Here is a 22,107-nt window from a genome sequence, read left to right on the forward strand (position 1 = left end):
TCTGAAGCATTCGTGAGGACGTGCGCTACACTCCACACTAACCACCGCCACGCCATAGGGACTGTCCTCTCCTCCTTGTCCTCCTCGTCCTCGACCTCTTCCTTCTCCTCCTCTTCCTTTTTCCTCCTCCTCCTCCTCCTCCTCCTCCTCCTCCTCCTGCCATGTCATTATTATTCTGCCCAAGCCATCCGTTCTTGTTTTCTTTATTCAAATCCCTACGGTATGATTTTCTTTCTTTTCGTTTTGCTTCGCAGTTGTTTCACATGCTGACGCTGTCAGAGAGAATATGTCCTGGAGCGTTCTCAATTCAGTTAATATTTTTTTTTTCTAGAAAGCTGTCAGGAAGCTCGGAAAACTCGACTTGTTTTTGTTTTTTTTCCTTTTATTTCATTTTGTCCTAGATGTTTTACTGTGTTTCTCCAAACCTTTCAACGTGTTATGTTTCTTCTGTTCTCCCGACTTCATGTGTTCTTATCTGTTAGCGTCGACCGTGGTGGCACAGTGACGGTGAAGAGACGAACTTCGATTCGCTGTAGCGGTAGGTTCTGCTGTTCTCTCGCTGTTCTTGCGTTTGCGTAACCTCTCGTAACAACACCGCACGCCCAGGAAACACCCTCGCAAGAGACCCGGCCGCCTCGATTTCGGAAGTTGGTATCGGCGGGAGAGAGGTGGGGTGTAGGCTGGGACGCTGAGGAACCTGGACTTTTATGATTCATCTGTGGGAAATGATCACCGTAAAGTTACTACGATGCTCCTAGTCGTCCACCACTCTCTCTCTCTCTCTCTCTCTCTCTCTCTCTCTCTCTCTCTCTCTCTCTCTCTCTCTCTCTCTCTCTCTCTCTCTCTCTCTCTCTCTCTCTCTCTCTCCCTCCCTCTCTCTCCCTCTCTCTCCCTCTCTCTCGTGGTGTTCACCAGGGGTAAACTCGTTGGTCTTGTCTAACCCCTTGGGGACTGTCTCTCCCGACATGTCTACAATATTTGGTCTTGTCTTTTCTCATGTAGAGCATTGTTCCTCCTCCTCCTCCTCCTCCTCCTCTCCCTCCTTGATCCCTGCTGTTCTCCTCCTTCTCCTCCTCCTCCTCGCAAAGGCAAGACACAGTATTCCTTCGAACACCGTAAAACTTGCCTTATTACTGGACTGGAGGTCGTTACATAAACCAGTGAGCGAGGAAAGGTTAACCCTCCCTTTATGGTCGAAGATGATGAAGCCTTTTTTGTTATTATGAATCATTTTTGGCTGTCGTTTGATTTTTGCCGAACGTAATTCAGCATGTGTGATGTAAATGGAACTACGTTTGGTTAGTTATAGTAAAGATTAATCATCTACCTTGCGATTCTCTCTCTCTCTCTCTCTCTCTCTCTCTCTCTCTCTCTCTCTCTCTCTCTCTCTCTCTCTCTCTCTCTCTCTCTCTCTCTGACGTATAGTCAAGTTTACATTCCCCTAAGAGATCTGATGAAGTGAATTGTTAAGTTGGTACTGTAACCACCACCCTCTACCCTTCACACATCACTCATACCTGCACCCACCTGGCACATCACCCGTACCTGCACCCACTTCGCACATCATCCATACCTGCACCCATTTCGCACATCATCCATACCTTCACCCTCCTAGCACATCACCCATACCTATGTCCCTTTCGCGCGCCGCTTATCTTTCCGTACATCATAACCTCCTCTACATCATCTGATATTTTTCAGCACCAAATTATTTTTTTGTATATCTACACCTCTCTGGCTCAGGGGTCCCCGGCCTTTTTCTGCTATGAAGTCTTGGGAAAAAAGCAGAGGCTTTTTAGCTCAACGTAAATTGCGTAGTGAGTAAAGGAGGAGACACGACCATAATTAAGGACGTTCAGAGATGAGACATTTTACTTACTGACAGACATCGCTGATGTGAGACTGGACACCACGCCTCTCATTCCAGCTGGTCGTTATTTGAGATGCAAGACGAGATGGCAAACATTTATCGAGACGGAGACTCGTTAGTCTTCACCGGCACATTGATTTCATGCACTTTGTAGTGAGAACAGAGCCTCACAACGGGTAGAATAATGATCTTCATAACAATGCTTCGAGAGATCATTTTTAGCATCGCTTACTGTTTTCGTAGGACTAATTATATCGTCGTATAAGTTTGTTTTTTTCGGGTACCTTCACTGAATTTAGTTTGTAATCAAAGTTCCTTCATTCTGATCTGGATTGATTTCCCAGGGGAAACGACGAATTTCCAACAAAAAGGTCAGATGTATTATTGCTTGGATTCACAGATGTGTTGCTTGGACTCAAAGGTGTGTTGCTTGGACTCACAGATGTGTTGCTTGGACTCAAAGGTGTGTTGCTTGGACTTACAGATATGTTGCTTGGACTCAGAGGTGTGTTGCTTGGATTCACAGGTGTATTGCTTGGACTCACAGATGTGTTGCTTGGACTCACAGGTGTGTTGCTTGGACACACATGTATTGCCTGGACTCACAGATGTATTGTTTGGACTCACAGGTGTGTTGCTTGGACTCTCAGATGTGTTGCTTGGACTCACAGAAAACTTGAATTCTCTCCATGTTCTGTAACAGATGAATTGGCAATCTATCTTTGTTAATGCTGTATGAAGTATTCCATTGCGGCCAGCCAAAGACAGGGTTGAGGTCGTCTTCAACCAACCCACACGTCGCAAAATGATGTAAGGAAATCAGGATAATAATTATCTACGGACATATCGACCCGTGTTTCACCAACTCAACGAAGAATGTGTGTGTTTTGCTCGTCATTCCCCTCAACGTATAGCTGCTACGTTTTCTTTTTTTTTTCTTTCTTTCTTTTTTGGGAGGATCCTTTTTACTCGTCCTCATGTCACTCTCTCCTCGTACGCATTTTTTTTTTGTGGGTGCGTACTTGCCACGGCGTGATTAAATTTACCCATAGGGTGGGGGCTTCACGTTTTATAATCACCGCCTAGTTTCATGACAAAGGTAATCATTTCTTGCTGACTCGTCTACCCCTCCCGCCCTTTTCCAAATCTCCTTCATATCTCCGACCTAATATGACGCCAGAGTATCATTCACTGCTGCCGTGGCTCCTCAAGCCATGATCATATTACGAGATTTTCCACTTCAGTGTAGCAACGGTGACTGACTGACGCGTACCTTTGCCTTACTAAGCGACGAACCACATCCCTCTATCACCTGATTTGTCTCATTTTCACCCTCAAGCGTCTCTCATCCTACTTTCGTCCGTTGTCGCTAATGATAATCTGTCTGTGGCTGCTGAAGTATGAATACGGTCTGTACAGGGATCCAACAGGATTTCCACCTTAGCATTTCTAATGATTCCTGTGTCTCATACAACACCAAGATATCTCGCATGCATTAGTCGTGTCTCGGCTTCTCCGGTTCCTGCAGCAGCACTTTGTTGCATGAATGAATGATTTATTTCCGTCGTGCCTTTGGGGTGGAGGAGGTTGTTAGGGGGTTGGATTGGGGGGGGTGGATTAAGGGTCCTTATGATGTGCAACAAGTTTACCAAGACGAAGGTGACGCAGACGAGTTAGCTGTTGTGTGGGAGAACACTTGGTGTTTGTACGAGGGGTACCACCGTCACCGTCACGCTCACGAGGGGTACCACCGTCACCGTCACGCTCACGAGGGGTACCACCGTCACCGTCACGCTCACGAGGGGTACCACCGCCACCGTCATGCTCACGAGGGGTACCACCGTCACCGTCACGCTCATGAGGGGTGTCACCGTCACGCTCACGAGGGGTACCACCGTCACCGTCACGCTCACGAGGGGTACCACCGCCACCGTCATGCTCACGAGGGGTACCACCGTCACCGTCACGCTCACGAGGGGTGTCACCGTCACGCTCACGAGGGGTACCACCGTCACCGTCACGCTCACGAGGGGTACCACCGTCACCGTCACACTCACGAGGGGTACCACCGCCACCGTCACGCTCACGAGGGGTACCACCGTCACCGTCACGCTCACGAGGGGTACCACCGTCACCGTCACGCTCACGAGGGGTACCACCGCCACCGTCACGCTCACGAGGGGTACCACCGTCACCGTCACGCTCATGAGGGGTGTCACCGTCACGCTCACGAGGGGTACCACCGTCACCGTCACGCTCACGAGGGGTGTCACCGTCACGCTCACGAGGGGTACCACCATCACCGTCACGCTCACGAGGGGTGTCACCGTCACCGTCACGCTCACGAGGGGTACCACCATCACCGTCACGCTCACGAGGGGTACCACCGTCACCGTCACGCTCATGAGGGGTGTCACCGTCACGCTCACGAGGGGTACCACCATCACCGTCACGCTCACGAGGGGTGTCACCGTCACGCTCACGAGGGGTACCACCATCACCGTCACGCTCACGAGGGGTGTCACCGTCACGCTCACGAGGGGTACCACCATCACCGTCACGCTCACGAGGGATACCACCGCCACCGTCACGCTCACGAGGGGTACCACCGTCACTCTTCCTAGAGAGTCCTTTACTCACCGTCACACAAGTTGTCCGTTTGGGCCACAGCTGTGTGTGTGTGTGTGTGTGTGTGTGTGAAGTTTAACAACACACACACACACACACACACACACACACACACACACACACACACACACACACAACACATTCATCGGTGAGTATCCCTCACACAGCGCTCGCTCACTGCAGACGAAGTAATCCCGCTTTACAACCTTCACTCGCTTCTGCCTCCTCCTCCTTCCCTCCCTCCCTCCCTCCTTCCCTCCCTCCCTCCCTCCTTCCCTCCCTCCCTCCCTCCCTCCCTCTTCCTGATATCCTCGGCCACACACACCCACGGGTGTGTCCACATCCGCACCCGTTCCATCCCCACAAGTACGCTCGGGTCTGACCCCCCCAAAGCCGCCTCTATACTACACCATTTACCCCGGCCAAGCCTAGAATGACCCCCTCCATTCGGCCGTCTTCACCACCTTGGCCGCAATCAACCAGCTGATTGACCAATGGACAGCTGGAGAAAAGAGTCCAATCATGGGGAAGCGGTGCCGTAGACTTACCCGGATATAGCTTAGCCGCGGGAGGGGGGGGTAGGTGGGTCAGAGTCGGCCGTCTCGGAGAGAGAGAGAGAGAGAGAGAGAGAGAGAGAGAGAGAGAGAGAGAGAGAGAGAGAGAGAGAGAGGCTGGGTCAGGGGCCCGTAAGTGTCCACCCAGGTGGTGCAGACGTCAGGAGATTGCTTCGCTACACCTGCTGTAGCTGGACCAGCTGCACCAGCAGAGACGAAGGGGGGGAAAGAGGAAAGATTTCCTCGTGTTGTGACTTTTTTTTCTTTTCCTATATGTGCGGGAGGCTTAATGTTGGCGGTGGGGATTCCTATGTTGGTGGAGTCTGTGGCGGGAGCGATACGCTGGTTGTGGCGAGGTGGTTCTGACGATGTTGTATGGTTGGTGGTGTTGGTGATAGTGGTAGCGATGTAGATGATGCTAGTAGAATGGTTGTGTTGGTGACTCTAGCGGTGGTGGTGATGCTGGTGTCTTAGGTGCTGGTGTTGGAGGTATTGTTAGTGGTGTTGGTGATAGTGGTAGCGATGTAGATGATGCTAGTAGAATGGTGGCGTTGGTGACTCTAGCGGTGGTGGTGATGCTGGTGCACGGCCGTGCTCCCTAAGTGCACGGCCGTTCCTCCTTAGTGCACGGCCGTTCCTCCTTAGTGCACGGCCGTTCACGTGCAGGTTGGAGCACGGCAGGTCTGCTTGGTGTTGCAGACACAGTGACCCCTTCCTGCGGATTATTGGTCGCTGCCTAAGGTATGAAGAGAGTTAAGAAGACTGAGTGGAGAGAAATAAATGACTGGAGTGATTTTTTTTCTCTTTTTTTTGCGGAATTACGTGATAAGGAAAGACGTCTGCACTGGGGGAAGTCGTCCTCGCCAAATTCGCGCTTTATAGAGAAAATTACGTAACGAGTGCGTCTGATTTTCTCCCTTTGTAGTTCGTGGGTAATGGAGGACGCTGGTAAAAGACGAATATGTTTCAAGGTGAAAACACTTGCAATATCTCCCTCACACGTGCCAGCCAATCTCTCCCCCCCTCCCACGCTGAAGGCTAGAGCGAACGGTGGAATATTTCTAAAAAATACTCCCGTTACCAGCCACAAACGCTGGGACTGTGTTTATTATGTACGTATTCTTTTGGTTAAGACGGCACCAGAACATAGGACATCAAGAATATCATAAATACTTCTTAACACAACAGTTGTTTCGGCGTTAGAATATTATATGGTTTGTACCATTACTCTTGGCATTTTTAAGAGATGTAGAGTAAAATCTCGAAAGAAAGGAATCCAGTATTACAAAACTCCAGAGCCTGAATACCATGGGATAGTATTTAGGATTTTGTCATCCCTTCGCTGTACCGTTGGGTGCTGTTTGTTCCTTGGAAGTTTCGGCGGTAACTAAGCCAGGCGGTTTTAGCGGGTCCCGAGGCTGTCGTAAATCAAGGGACCGACAACCCTACCCCACCCCATCCTTGCTTGCCTGCCTACGACCTCCCTGTCGTAGGTGACGGAATACTGCTTATGGTACCATTACAACCTGTCATGGTGTAGTGTGGACATGAGTCATGTGGTCATGGAGTAGTGTGGTCATGGTGTAGTGTGGTCATGGTGTAGTGTGGTCATGATGTAGCGTGGTCATGGAGTAGTGTGGTCATGGTGTAGCGTGGTCATGAAGTACTGTGGTCATGTAGTGGTGTGGTCATGTAGTGGTGTGGTCATGGAGTAGCGTGTTCATGGTGTAGTGTGGCCATGGTGTGGTCATGGCGTAGTGTTTTCATGAAGTATTGTGGTCATGGAGCAATGGGCTCATGGAGCAGTGTTGTCATGGGGTAGTATGGTCATGCAGTACTAGGATCATGGAGTAGCGGGATCATGGAGTGTGGTCATACATTTAGACCAGGACTCTTCTAATATACCTTGTACAGTTACCGAATGTTCTGGCGTTCATACATTCTTAACACGTGTGTTTACACGTCTGTTAACATGTACTGTTTCGTGGGCGCCTTCATCATGTTTATGAATATTTAATGAACAATAAAAGATAGCTCAACGTAGTGATTTAAAACTCATATAGGCAATAAGGTCCAGCATACACCGAATCGTTTTCCAGCGAAGCCGTCACCGACCCTGTTTTTACTGGGTAAGCGTTTCATCCTTGACACGTTTGCGAGCGCCATCTGTAAACAGTGGCTGACCGAGGGTATTCTTGCCTGCAAGATTTCGGTTAATTTTTCCTTCAAATTGGTGCCCTGGATGGACGGTGAGTTAGTATTGTTTGCGGTATGAGTCTCCCGTTAAGGTACGAATATAGTTTAGTGCATCGCATTTGTAAAAATATGAGAAAACAGAGTTGAAGAGATTCGCCATGTGCCTCACACCTCATGAGATCACTGAGCTCAGTGGTACATCCTCTTGGTTTGATGGCTTGGCTTCTGACCTGATCCTGATTGATCGGATCGAAGGCCAGGCCTTCATATCCAAGGGTGATACCTTCGTGCTCCAGAGAAGTGTAATAGAAACGTCTTAAGTTTCCTTGTACGGTGTTACGTTATTTATGAATGGTAAACATAACGATAAAACTAAAAGTATGTTATGTTAGATGGTGTACGTTAGTGTTTGATCACGTTAAAATGTAGCTTCAAGGTAGAATTTCTTTTGAAAATTGTCACAACCCCGGAATGTTAGGGTACGACTCCTACAGTGGGTTATGTCCCTCGACGCTGCCGAGGTCTCTGGCGAGCTCACGCTGGCAATACTCCAGATAGACTCACAGATTTCCTATTCTCATGCTTGTGTTGCTGGTGGTGTGGTGGTGGTGGGTGTGGTGATGATGGTGAGTGTGGTGTTGCTGGTGATGGGTTTGGTGATGGTGATAAGTGTGGTGATTACGCTGTGTTGGTGGCATTAGTGATGGTGATATTGGTGGTGATTATATTGATGTTCGCCCATGAGCATGATAATACGGCTCCTGAGCACAAAGGTTCGACACTCGGTTATGCAAAGGAATACAAGGAAATGCAAGCAGCACGGACCATCGAGTCTTTACGAGGATGTTTGTGATAGTAGGAGAGATCAGGAACATAGATGTTAGTGCGGTGAAAGAAAGATAGCCAACAGATGACTCCAGGAGAAATTCATGTAAATTTTATGCGTAGATATCGATATTAGAATTGCTTTGCCACTAGTGAACCCAGTCCATCACTTTTATGTTTGTCAGCTTGCAGCTGTACACGTTTAATTACTCTTGTAGCTTTATAGCCCAGCTTAGCATCGTCTGCTAATTTTTATGTGTATAAGGAGAACTGGTCTTATTACTGATCTCTGTGGCACACCGCATTTGACGTCTAACCATTTTGAGGCTTGCCCGTTAACTACGACTCTTACTTTACGGCCAGTCAACCAGTTTTCTCGCTACCGAAATACACCTCCATCTTCAATATGTGACTTTGTAACCCTTGATGTGGAACTATATCCAAATGTTTTTGAAAATATTAACGGAGGACATCAGACGCATTACTTTCATCTTAAATGTTGATTATATCATAAAAGGAATCAAACGGATGTGTCAGACGTTAGCGGTTTCGTGGAAATCCAGGCCGCGAATCGTTAATTAAATGATTGTCTAAATGATTTACGGTCTTGTCTCGTTTCCGTATGATAGCCTGGCTTATGCTACCTATTAAGCTATTGTTTATAACGCTCGTTTCACCAGATCCACATAACTTTGCAACTAAACTTCTATTTGAAGAGCTCAAGTGAGTGTGATATCGTTACGACAGGCCAGACGTGTGGCGAGGTTAGGGTGAGGTCAGCCAATGTCGCAGGATTGACTTTCATCACCGTCATAGAGCTAGATTAGTTTACTCAGTCATAAGTTATCGTTTCTCACTGTTACGGGGATGGGAGTGTTACGAAGGGGTTAGGGTTGACCTCTTACCGTAGGGTTAGGGATGGTCTCTGTACCGTGTATTAGATTCGTCTTCTTTCTAGTTCGGTACCATCTGCAGGTTGTCACTGCTGCAGATAGCAGCGCTGTTACAAACGAACGAGGGAGTAAGTCGGTCTTATCAAAACACTTCATGAATATTTGTGAACTGATCGCATTATCATCTCACACGATATAATATAACCCCGGAAGAAACACCCGGAATATTTTGTATTTAGTAGAACTGCGTCAAAAGAAAATTTCTCTCGTAGATTCCCGGAATCCAGCTGTGTCCAATTTGCAGATGATTGATAATGATTAGAATTTCTGACTAATTACTTTTCCTGTTGAAGGCAAATGACATGGATCAGAAAATTAGTTCTGATTTGCACTAGACCCCGTGGAGACAAATTTATTAGCGCTGGATATTGTAATGAGTCGTAGGATTTTATATATCTTTAATTTATTTGAATGAAAAAATTTCTTAATATTTATTGGTTTTCAGATCCAGAGATGGAGGCAAGAGGACTTGCTCTCAGATGATGACGAGTGCAGCTACGTCATCTTTACATCGTGGCTGCAAACGGTGAGTCGTGAACCAAATTACCTAATGTCATATATGTATGTATGTATATAGGTGTTATGGGATTGGCTTGTTCCGAGTTTGCACGCGAGTGAAAAGTCACCTTTTGGCGAGGACGTGTCATTGGGAGAACAGTTTTGTCATAGGACTTCTCACTCAAAAGGAGTCGACATTTCCCTGCTACTGTTCGTGGTGCATCCTTGGGCTGCAAGAGTATTTAGAAAAGTCCTGTATATCACCAGCTCTGTTTCATAGAAATTGGTCCATGGATAATTCTGAATGATAGAGTTGTCTTTTATATGAATGAAGAAGGAATTTCAATATAACTGCCTTCATTTTCTTCTCGTGGACAGAATAGCGTTAGTATGTTTATGCTATGGAACGTTTTACCACTAGGTTTGCCCATTCGACTTCAGTATTGAGAATGGTTCCTCCGAATGTGTTTCTGTTTAGACGACGCGCCTCGCAAAAAAGACAGCGAAATTCCCGAAATTATAACAGGTTTCGAAAAAGACTCTGTTTAATACAAATTCAGTGACGTGTAGAAAAATCCTTTGAATAAAGTAGTTTGGGATGGTAACAGCGTTTCAGAAAGTAGTTTAGACTCGTGTAGAAAAATCTTTTAAAGTAGTAGTTTGTGGTGAAAGCGTTTCAAAAAGTAGTTTTGGAAGATTTTTTTTTTTTTTTTTTTAAACTACATGAGTGAAGTGAGTGAAGTCAGTCAAACTGAGACTCGACAGAAAACGAGGATTGAAATTGCAATTTCCCGCGGCGATGCCTCCTTGCTAAGGTGCATGGTTTTCACTAGACCCCGTGGAGACAAATTTATTAGCACTTTATATTGTAATGAGTCGTAGGATTTTATATATCTTTATATTTATTCATTTATATATGAAAAAAAAAATTATGATTTATTGGTTTTCAGATCCGGAGAGATGGAGGCAAGAGGATGACTTGCTTCCAGATGATGACGGCGATTGCAGCTACGTCATCTTTACATCGTGGCTGCAAACGGTGAGTAGTGAACCAAATTATCTATCGTATCATATATGTATATAGATGTTACGGGACTGGCTTGTTCCGAGTTTGCACGGGAGTGAAAAGGTCACCTTTTAGCGAGCCTGTGTCACTGGGAGTACAGTCTCGTCATAGGACGTCTCACTCCAAAGGAGTCTACATTTCCTTGCTACTGGAAGTGGCGCATCCCTGGGCTGCAAGGGTATTTAGTAAAGTCATATATCACCAGTTGTGTTTCATAGAAATTGGTCCAGGGATAACCCTGAATGATAGCATTGTCTTTTATATGTATGAAGAAGGAATTTCAATATAACTGCTTTCATTTTTTTTCTTGTGGACAGAATAGCGTTAGCATGTTTATGTTGTGGAACGTTTTACCATTAGGTTTGCCCATTCGATATCAGTAGTGAGTCTGGTTCCTCTGAATGTTTCTGTTTGGACGACGCGCCTCGCAAAAAAGACAGATTCCTGAAGTTATTACAGGTTTCGAAAAAGACTGTTATTACGACAAATTTATTAGCATTTTAAACTGTAATGAGTCGTAGGATTTTATATATTTTTGTATTTATTTATTCATTTATATATGAAGAAAAAAATTGTTTCTTAAGATTTATTGGTTTTCAGATCCGGAGAGATGGAAGCAAGAGGATGACTTGCCTCCAGATGATGACGACGAGTGCAGCTACGTCATCTTTACATCGTAGCTGCAAACGGTGAGTAGTGAACCAAATTATCTATCGTATCATGTGTGTATATATAGGTGTTACGGGACTGGTTTGTTCCGAGTTTGCACCCGAGTGAAAAGTCACCTTTTGGCGAGCCTGTGTCATTGGGAGTACAGTCTCGTCATAGGACTTCTTACTCCAAAGGAGTCTACATTTCTTGCTACTGTACATGGCGCATCCTTGGGCTGCAAGAGTATTTAGTAAAGTCATATATCACCAGTTGTGTTTCATAGAAATTGGTCCAGGGATAACCCTGAATGATAGAATTGTCTTTTATTTGTATGAAGAAGGAATTTCAATATAACTGCCTTCATTTTTTCTTCTTGTAAACAGAATAGCGTTAAGCATGTTTATGCCATGGAACGGTTTACCATTAGGTTTGCCCATGTGATATCAGTAGTGAGTCTGGTTCCTCCGAATGTTTCTGTTTGGACGACGCGCCTGGCAAAAAAGACTGAAATTCCTGAAATTGTTACAGGCTTCGAAAAAGACCGTTGATACGACAAATTCAGTGAGAAAGATCCTTTGAATAAAGTAGTTTGTGATGGTATCAGCGTTTCAAAAAGTAGTTTAGACTTGTGTAGAAAAATCCTTTAGAATAGTAGTTTGTGGTGAAAGCGTTTCAAAAAGTAGTTTTGAAATATTTTTTTTAAACTACTTGAGTGAAGTCAGTCAGATTGAGACGACAGAAAACGAGGACTGAAATTGTAATTCCCCGCGGCGATGCCTTGCTAAGGTGCATTGGGAGTCCATGTTTTCAGCTCATAGTAGTCCCTTGAGCACGACGGGACGAACCTTGAGTTCGGTCAGGGTCAGGTCAAAGGCCAGGGCTGATCATACCCGGTGCCTTGTGTTCAGCGGAGTTTATGTCCATTATTTATTGTGTGTGTTGAAAAGAATGTCGCTGGAATCCCCTTGACTAGGAGCCGGATCAAGACAAACCTGCCTAGCCAGATCTAACTGATCGCATGACCATCTCACGCGATATGATATAACCCTTGAAGAAACATCCGGAAATATTTTGTATTTAATAAAACTGCGTCAAAAGAAATTTTCTCGTGGATTCCCGGAATCCAGCTGAGTGTCCAATTTGCTGATGATTGATATTGATTAGAATTTCTGACTAATTACTTTTCCTGTTGAAGGCAAATGACATAGATCAGAAAATTAGTTCTGATTTTCACTAGACCCCGTGGAGACAAATTAGCATTGTATATTGTAATGCGTCGTAGGATTTTATATATCTAAATATTTTTTTATTTATATATGAAAAAAAAATGTTTCTTAAGATTTATTGGTTTTCAGATCCGGAGAGATGGAGGCAAGAGGATGACTTGCCTCCAGATGATGACGACGAGTGCAGCTACGTCATCTTTACATCGTAGCTGCAAACGGTGAGTAGTGAACCAAATTATCTATCTTATCATGTGTGTATATAGGTGTTACGGGACTGGCTTGTTCCGAGTTTGCACGCGAGTGAAAAGGTCACCTTTTAGCGAGCCTGTATCATTGAGAGTACAGTCTCGTCATAGGACTTCTTACTCCAAAGGCGTCTACATTTCCTTGCTACTGGAAGAGGCGCATCCTTGGGCTGCAAGGGTATTTAGTAAAGTCATATATCACCAGTTGTGTTTCATAGAAATTGGTCCAGGGATAACCCTGAATGATAGAATTGTCTTTTATTTGTATGAAGGAATTTCAATATAACTGCCTTCATTTTTTCTTCTTGTGGACAGAATAGCGTTAGCATGTTTATGTTGTGGAACGTCTTACCATTAGGTTTGCCCATTCGATATCAGTAGTGGTCTGGTTCCTCCGAATGTTTCTGTTTGAACGACGCGCCTCGCAAAAGACAGTGAAATTCCTGAAGTTATCACAGGTTTCGAAAAAGACTGTTATTACGACAAATTTATTAGCATACTATATTGTAATGAGTCGTAGGATTTTATATATCTTTGTATTTATTTATTCATTTATATATGAAGAAAAAAAATGTTTCTTAAGATTTATTGGTTTTCAGATCCGGAGAGATGGAGGCAAGAGGATGACTTGCTTCCAGATGATGACGACGAGTGCAGCTACGTCATCTTTACATCGTAGCTGCAAACGGTGAGTAGTGAACCAAATTATCTATCGTATCATATGTGTTTATAGGTGTTACGGGACTGGCTTGTTCCAAGTTTGCACGCGAGTGAAAAGGTCACCTTTTGGCGAGCCTGTGTCATTGGGAGTACAGCCTCGTCATAGGACTTCTTACTCCAAAGGAGTCTACATTTCCCTGCTACTGTACATGGATGTCTTTTATATGTATGAAGGAGGAATTTCAATATAACTACCTTCATTTTTCTTCTTGTGGACAGAATAGCGTTAGCATGTTTATGCTGTGGAACGTTTTACCATTTGGTTTGCCCATTCGATATCAGTAGTGAGTCTGGTTCCTCTGAATGTTTCTGTTTGGACGACGCTCCTCGCAAAAGACAGTGAAATTCCTGAAATTATTACAGGTTTCGAAAAAGACTCTTATTACGACAAATTTATTAGCATTTTATATTGTAATGAGTCGTAGGATTTTATATATCTTTGTATTTATTTATTCATTTATATATGAAGAAAAAAATGTTTCTTAAGATTTATTGGTTTTCAGATCCGGAGATGGAGGCAAGAGGATGACTTGCTTCCAGATGATGACAACGAGTGCAGCTACGTCATCTATACATCGTAGCTGCAAACGGTGAGTAGTGAACCAAATTATCTATCGTATTATGTGTGTATATATAGGTGTTACGGGACTTGCTTGTTCCAAGTTTGCACTCTAGTGAAAAGGTCACCTTTTAGCGAGCCTGTGTCATTGGGAGTACAGCCTCGTCATAGGACTTCTTACTCCAAAGGAGTCTACATTTCCCTGCTACTGTATATGGTTGTCTTTTATGTGTATAAAGAAGGAATTTCAATATAACTGCCTTTATTTTTCTTCTTGTGGACAGAATAGCGTTAGCATGTTTATGCTGTGGAACATTTTACCATTAGGTTTGCCCATTCGATATCAGTATTAAGAATGGTTCCTCCGAATGTGTTTCTGTTTGGGCGACTCTCTTCGCAAAAATCACTTAGTGAAATTCCCGAAATTAGCACAGGTTCCGAAAAAGACTCTGTCGATACGACAAATTCAGTGACATGTGTAGATAAATCCTTTGAGTAGTGTGTGACGGTATCAGCGTTTCAAAAAGTAGTTTTGGCTTGTGTAAAAAAAAAGTTCTTTAAAAGAGTAGTTTGTGGTGAACTCGTTTCAAAAGTAGTTTTGGAAGATATTTATTTTTTTATTTTTTCAACTACATGAGTGAAGTCAGTCAGATTGTTCCTCGACAGAAAACGGACTGAAATTGTAATTCCCCGCGGCGATGCCTTGCTAAGGTGCATTGGGAGTCCATGTTTTCAGCTCATAGTAGTCCCTTGAGCACGACGGGACGAATCTTGAGTTCGGCCAGAGTCAGGTCAAAGGCCAGGCCTGATCATACCCGTTGCCTTGTGTTCAGCGAAGTTTATGTCCATTATTTGTTGTTTGTGTTGAAAAGAAAGTTGCTGGAATCCCATTAACTTGACTTGGAGCCAGATCAAGACAAACCTGCCTGGCCAGATCAAACCAAACTTTCTGTTAACTTTAGATATTGGTATTCAAATTTTAGCTTGCATTAGCATATATATATATATATATATATATATATATATATATATATATATATATATATATATATATATATTGGAAAGGATCACAGTTTTGCGCGTGATCAAGTATATTCCTATGAGTCCACAGGGAACTTATCGTGTTTCATTTTCCCCGTAGACCCATAGGAATATATATATATATATATATATATATATATATATATATATATATATATATATATATATATATATATATATTAGTTCGTTTGTTTATATCAATGTTTTACATGGGTAAAGTTTTAGCTATACGGTTGAAGCTTACAGAGGATACATCACGTATCAGGGACACAAGGTATAAAAGTTTGTTTCGCTCGCTTTTCATAGCTAAGCTTGTTGTGCTGTGAGGCCTGCGGTCTTATTCATCTCAGGTCAGGCTACCTGGAGTACTGCTGTGTTGCTGCTATGTAAATAATACAGCTACTGTAATTCTACTGCTATGCTGTTATCATTCTGAGGCTGTAAAGCTGCGGCTTTACTTTCATATTCATACTGTTTGGTGCTACTGTGCTGGTACAGTATTACTATAATGCTGCTTTTATTCTGTTATAATACCGATGCTATAATGCTGATGTTTTGCTGCTGTACTGATGCTGGAATGCTGCTTTTATGATACTGATACTGTTAAGCTGCTTCTTGGCTGTTATATTGATTTAATGCTGCTTCACTGTTACAGTACTACTGCTATAATGCTGCTTGTAAGCTGTTATCGTACTGATGCTGTTATGTTGCTGCTTTGCTGTTATAATGTTACTGTCATGCTCTTACAATACTGCCTCTGTATTGCTACTTTTTTGTTAAGATACTGCTGGTATAATGCTGGTTCGTTGTTGTTATGATACTACTGGTATTATTAATGCTGGTTCGATGTTATGATACTGCTGGTATAATGCTGGTTCGATGTTGTTATGATACTGCTGGTATAATGCTGGTTCGATGTTGTTATGATACTGCTGGTATAATGCTGGTTCGATGTTGTTATGACACTGCTGGTATAATGCTGGTTCGATGTTGTTATGATACTGCTGTTATAATGCTGGTTCGATGTTATGATACTGCTGTTATAATGCTGGTTCGATGTTATAATACTGCTGCTGTGCTGGGAAGGCCATCACCACTAGATCCCACTGGCCCAGCTTAGGATTTACGGAATTGTTCTGTCAGTATAGCTTTTCACACATGATAGATACTCAAAATTAGCCAGCGTTATTGTATAGTTGATACACATCTGAATAATTTAAGTATCTTGTCAAGTAGTCTTTGTCTAACCTTCGTTCACGATATTGAAGTATTGTTCTTATGAGCAGTTGAACCCATTGAATACTATTATACAATAATTTGTGTCGAAGGTTTTAAGCTGCGTTACACTGTACATAGTAGTGTAAATACTACTGGGGATGATGAGTTATATAATCACCATTATCTAAACCCCTCCCCAGTGTCTAAAATCCTCACCACCCATCCTTTACCACAGTTATCCCCTCCGAATTCTTCACCACTCATCCCTTCGCCACTGTCTAAACTCGATCACAAGTCCGAACCCTTCATCAGTGTTTCAACCCTCTACCACTCAAAACTCACCCTAGATTCTTCACCATTGTCTGAATTCTTCGCCACTCTAGCAACTCAATCAGCAGTGCCTAAACCCCTTCACTGCATCCAGAACTCACTGTCAGAACCCTTTACCACTGTCCCATCCCTTCACCAGTGCCGGCCCTCATTACCATTATAAATCTAAACCCTTTCCCACTGTCAGAACTCATCAACTCTCTCTGAACCCACCACTCATCCCCTCCCTCCCCCCCATCTTTAAATGCTCCTAAGACTGCAAAACTTATCATCCCGGTTGGGACTCCACCCCTCCTCCACCGGGATGAATGGGACTCCACCCCTCCTCCACCTCAAGCTCTCTACTATACCAACTTTCCAAATCCTTCCGAACTTTACTGCCGGAAACTCCCTTCCCCTCCCACCATCCCTGTCCCACCGTAGTTTTTTGCCATCTAACCCCCCCCTACCCATTCAACCTCCTCCAAAGAACTCTCCATCTCTCCCCCGAACCACAACCCCCTCTCTCTTCTCCGACCCCGTCAGAATGGACGCCCGTTTCAGCCCCACCCCGCACCACCTTCCCATCTGCCGGTTCTTGGGGCAGAGGAGATGCCACCAGCGAGAGACCAATGGACTTAAGGGAGAGCTTGTTAGCGGCCTCACACCGCCACCGTTCCGTGACACACACACACACACACACACACACCGCTGATCACCGCGCGACGCGTCGCCCAGCGCTAACGCTGGTGCACCTCCACCGGCAACGACAGTTTATCACAGACATGTAAAGAGAATTTTACAGTTTTTTCCTCTCTTTTCTGATCATTCCCAGCGATTGACGAGGCATAATCACGAGTGTTATGTTAGTAAGAGAGACGGAGGGAAGTGAAGAATACAGAAAAAAAATTATGCTTTTGCATTTAAACCTAATTTATCGTTCAAAGGGACTTGTGTCATCCCATGAATAAAAAGATGAGCCAATATCCGTTTGTAATTATTCAGCCGATCTCCTCTGAAAGCGTGCGCTGCTTAGTGAAATTCGGGTCGGAACCGAGTGTTCAGCGGGCGAGCCTGTTGCTAAGGCTGGCGCCACTTTTACCAGACCCTGATTGCGTGACACCTGCATTACCCTACCAATATCTCGCAACATTTTCGCCAAAAAAAGAGAAAAAAAATGTATACATAAACTCATATACCAGTAGGTAAAACACGAACGGATTTTCCGTTTTTTCTTTTCAAAGAAAAAAAATATATCCCGGCTGTTTGACACGATATGTGAGTGCAGTTCCAAATGACATGTTTGGTGACACTGGCAAGGACGTGCGTATACCGCTTACCTGATTCCCTTTTTTTCCCCCCTTTTTTTTTTACGCATTTGTCATGCAATATTTGGGTTCACTGTACAAGGGTCAGTCGAGCAGCGCTCCTGAGCGTCCCTCGGCGCCGGAAGGACGCTGTTAACATGACGGGAGAGGGTGAGGGACGCAGAGTATTGTTGAGGGGCGACTGAATCATTAGAGGAGGAGGAGGAGGAATGTTGGATTGTCATCAGTGGCTCATTAGAGAAGTGTGGGATGTCAAGGACGACTAGAGGAGAGTGCGCGCGCGCGGGCTCTTATATACGGTTAATTTAGAGGAGTGTGGTGTGTCAAACAATGACAAATTAGAGGTGTGTGGTGTATCAAAAATGACAAATTAGAGGGGTGTGTGTATGTAGGGGGTGTCAAAAGTGTGTAATTAGAGGGTGTAGGGTGTCGAGTGGATAATTAGAGGACTGTGGGGTGTCTAAAAGGGCTTAATGACAGGATTGTGGGTTGTCAGAAGTGATTAGGGGAGTGCCGGGGATGTCAGAAATGACAGATTAGAGGATTGTGTGGGAGTGTCAAAAGTGACCAAGAGTGTAGGTTGTCTACAATGGCTAATGAGAGGAGTGTGTGGCGTCCAAGATGACTGATTGGATGATCGTGGGATGTCTGAATCACTGGAAGAGGAGTGGCTTCTAATGTACTTACTGAGGGGTGTGGGGGTATTATTTCTGCTGTGACCAATCAGGAGTAGACTGTGCGGTGTTAGAAGTGACGAACGTTAGGTATGATCAGTGGTTTCGAATGACTAAATTAAGGGTGGAAGTGCATAGTGTAACTAACCATAGATTGCGAGGAGCCCACCTCACCGGACATTTAATTTTGGGAGTGTGGGTGTGTGGTGCCTGGAATGGCCCTTTGAGCGGGTGTCTAAAATGAGTATGTAGAGGAGTGGAGGGCGTGTGGAGGGCGTCTGAATTTTTGACGAGGGGGAGATTAGATGGGGAGTACTTGAGGTGCCTCATTCATGGGTGAAGGGAGTGTGGGATGCCTACATCATTGTAAGGGGTGCAGCAGCAGCAGCAGGGGGCTTCTAAGGCATTGATGAAGTGAGTTTATGAATTAACGTATGTGTGTGGTATGTCTAAAGCCATTGGAAGGGGAAGATGTCTACTTTATTGAAGACAGAAGCAATGGGACATATGAATGATTCGCAAGGGAAGTGTCTGTTGCTTATATGTTTGATGTTGATGTTCCAGGGAGCTTTCGAAAACTATGTTGCACACACGTCAGTCAAAAAAAAAAAGGTCTGGGCCATCGGAGGATGCCTGAATCACTTGCAGGGAAGTTTGGGTGTGTCTTTATCACCGGGAAAGGAGGGTTGGGACATCCGAATTATTGGCAGGGGAATTGTGGGTGTGTACATTATTGATGGGTTAGTTGGGAGGGGGAAGTTTTCCGGTCATAGCCAGGGGAGTGTTGAATGTCGGACATCATTGATGAAAGAAGTGGGGTGCACGCATAGATTATGCGTAAAGGGGGGTTGATGTGGGGTGCTCTTTAAGTAATTGCTGGTGGACCTTTAGGGATGTGTTTTAAAGCAGTCTTCTAAAAAATCCAAGTTAGTCTAGACCAGCGTTTCTCTGCAGGATTTGCCCGACGACACCCCACCTCATCCCCTTCGTTGGGGTTCACGCACCCCCTCGCCCCCTATGGATATCCCTACCTCACTACAGGTGTAAAAGAACAAGTTGCAGGGAGGGTTATTTGTGCTCGTATATAACTACTACAGGTCTAAAAGCAGTGGAATCTAGGCCTAATTTATTTCCTCTTCCCCACACATGTTCGTAACGGGGTCTTGTCTCACTTTAGAGCAAATTTATTTTGTTAGCGTAGACTGCTCGCAAAGCACCTGGAACCCACCCCCTACCCACCTTGTAACGCCCCCTTGGGTTTTGCGACCCACCGTCTTAGAAACGCTGGTCTGAACCGTGGATGGAAGGTGGATGTAAGTCTGTAAACTATCAGTGGATGGATGTAGAAGGTCTGTAAAATATCAGTGGATGGATGTAGAAGGTCTGTAAACCATCAGCGGGTGGATATAGAAGGTTCGTAAAACATCAGCGGGTGGATGTGGGGGGATGTAAACCCCTCTGCAGGTGGATGTGGAGGGATGTAAACCATCAGCAGGTGTATGTGGAGGGGGTATAAACCCTCTGCAGGTGAATGTTGAAGGGTGTAAACCCTCAACAGGTGGATGTGGAAGGTCTGTAAGCTGAGCAGGTGGATGTGGAAGGTGTGTAAACCATCAGCAAGTGTATGTGGAGCGTGTGTAAGTCAACAGGTGGATGTGGTGGGTATGTAAACCATGAGCACGTGGATGTGGATAGCATGGCAGCATCTATGCCACTGTTGGCATGGTAAACCCTAGGTGAGGGGGGTATGACACCTTTTGTGCCACTGTTGATGGGGTATGACACCTTCTCTGCCACTGTAAGCAGGGTAAACCATGGGTGAGGAGGGCTATGGCAGCTTTTGTACCACGGTTAAGGAAACAAAAAAGGATGACATTTTGGTTAACGACCAAATATTTTTGCTGAACCTTGCCTTTGTGCGTTTGACAAGTCATTTCTTTGGTTCTTGAGGTGGCGTAACTCACGTTCCTTCACCGCGAAGTCATTCTTTAACGCGCTGCGTCGCCACGCTCTCAAAAATTAAGTCTTTCCAAGTTGACTGATTAACTACTGGCATCTCGGAGCGTCCCTTGGGGGCTGCTCTGAACGTGTAATTAATTGCTGCCCCAGTTTAGACGGCGAGAAAAAGTAAGTCAAATTAATTAGTTTCATGAAATAATTACTCTTCGCTCGTCTTCGCTTGAATAATGATAAAAAAAAAACTCATAAATGAGTGGTATTGATCTGACGGGGCTGTGAACGAAGTCTCGATATTATTGTGGTTTGCGAGTGCATCTTGATGCAGTACGGTACCAGTGTGAAGTGTTTTATTTGTCAGGCTCCGTTTAGTTGACAGTGTACACGTTTCCCACGTGACGTGGAAGCGGCTGTCATGCTCGTAACATCACCGCCAATACCAGTTCATTCCCTATGGTAGGTCACTACTCGGGAACCCTCCTACAGTCCTGTTCCTTCATATCCACACGTACCGACGCTTGGAATGGCTACGTTTCTCCTATATACCCCCCCCCCCTTTCACACACACACACACACACACACACACACACGCAACGTACGTTCCCGTCTCTTACTTTTCATCTGTCGTTTGAGAGTCGCTTGCTACTACCGTCACCCTTCCCAGATCGGCAGCTTCGCGTTGCTCTTAATGTCGTCCGTACATTATTTGTTTTTATTTGCCTGTCTAAGTCAGCAAGTAAGAAAATGTTTTTAATCTCTGTATATTTCTTTGCCTCCAGCGTTGACTGTTGACGCGTTTACAGGTCGTACTTCTTGAATTTAAAGATACAAAGGAATACAAAAGAATACAAAGATGGAACCTTTACATGAAGTTGTAGAGTGATGTAAATTTTTTTTTGGATTTTATGTAGTCGGAGTTACTGGATAAACTCTTCCTCATATACAAGCTTAGGAACTGTTTTTATATGAATATTTATTTCACAGAAAAAAAAATGCAGTTCTTCAATTTTTATAACTGATTTGCTTTGAAAGATCTCTATTCGGCGTATTTTGAATGCGAATTTGGGCTTGTAATATTGTAATTAAGCATTTAAATTATTACAGGTAAAAAAAAGAAATCATGATAATTCGCTTCATTTTTATTGAGTATATGTGGGGTCAGAACAACAGGCAATATGATACATGTTACATTATCATTTCAAGTATATGTTCCTGATTTGATATGTTATATTCATTTTAAAAAAAAATGTGTATATGTTTCTGATTTGATGTTATATTCATTTTAAATTTTTTTTTTTTACCCTTACAAATACCTTGCATTTTTTGCTCTTTGTCTGGGGAGAAAAAGATCTCAGTATCAAGGCATTTTTTTTTCATGTTGAATACGATTTTGGGGTTGATATACTATTAAGAGGTTCATAAGGTTGTTTTTTTTTTTATTAAGTAGTTAAATGATTACATGATTGAGTAGTTTAATGAGAGTTCGATTCATATGGTATCTATATTATATAATTTACATTAGCATTTCAAGTACTGAAGCCTTCAGTACCTTACATTTCTTTTCGAAAAACAAAACAAAACAAAAACCGT

The 22,107-nt window shown here is 44.1% G+C and overlaps 1 long non-coding RNA gene across 1 annotated transcript; it reads left to right on the forward strand.

Moving 5' to 3' along the window:
- The first annotated feature begins 7,221 nt into the window (after nucleotides 1-7,221).
- LOC139760971 (uncharacterized) lies at nucleotides 7,222-11,279 on the forward strand. The gene is made up of 4 exons (XR_011715442.1): nucleotides 7,222-7,301; nucleotides 9,472-9,552; nucleotides 10,475-10,563; nucleotides 11,191-11,279. It is a non-coding gene; the product is annotated as an uncharacterized lncRNA (long non-coding RNA).
- The last annotated feature ends 10,828 nt before the right edge of the window (nucleotides 11,280-22,107 follow it).

The sequence above is a fragment of the Panulirus ornatus genome, chromosome 38 (assembly GCF_036320965.1).
Source record: "Panulirus ornatus isolate Po-2019 chromosome 38, ASM3632096v1, whole genome shotgun sequence".
Taxonomy (NCBI): domain Eukaryota; kingdom Metazoa; phylum Arthropoda; class Malacostraca; order Decapoda; family Palinuridae; genus Panulirus; species Panulirus ornatus.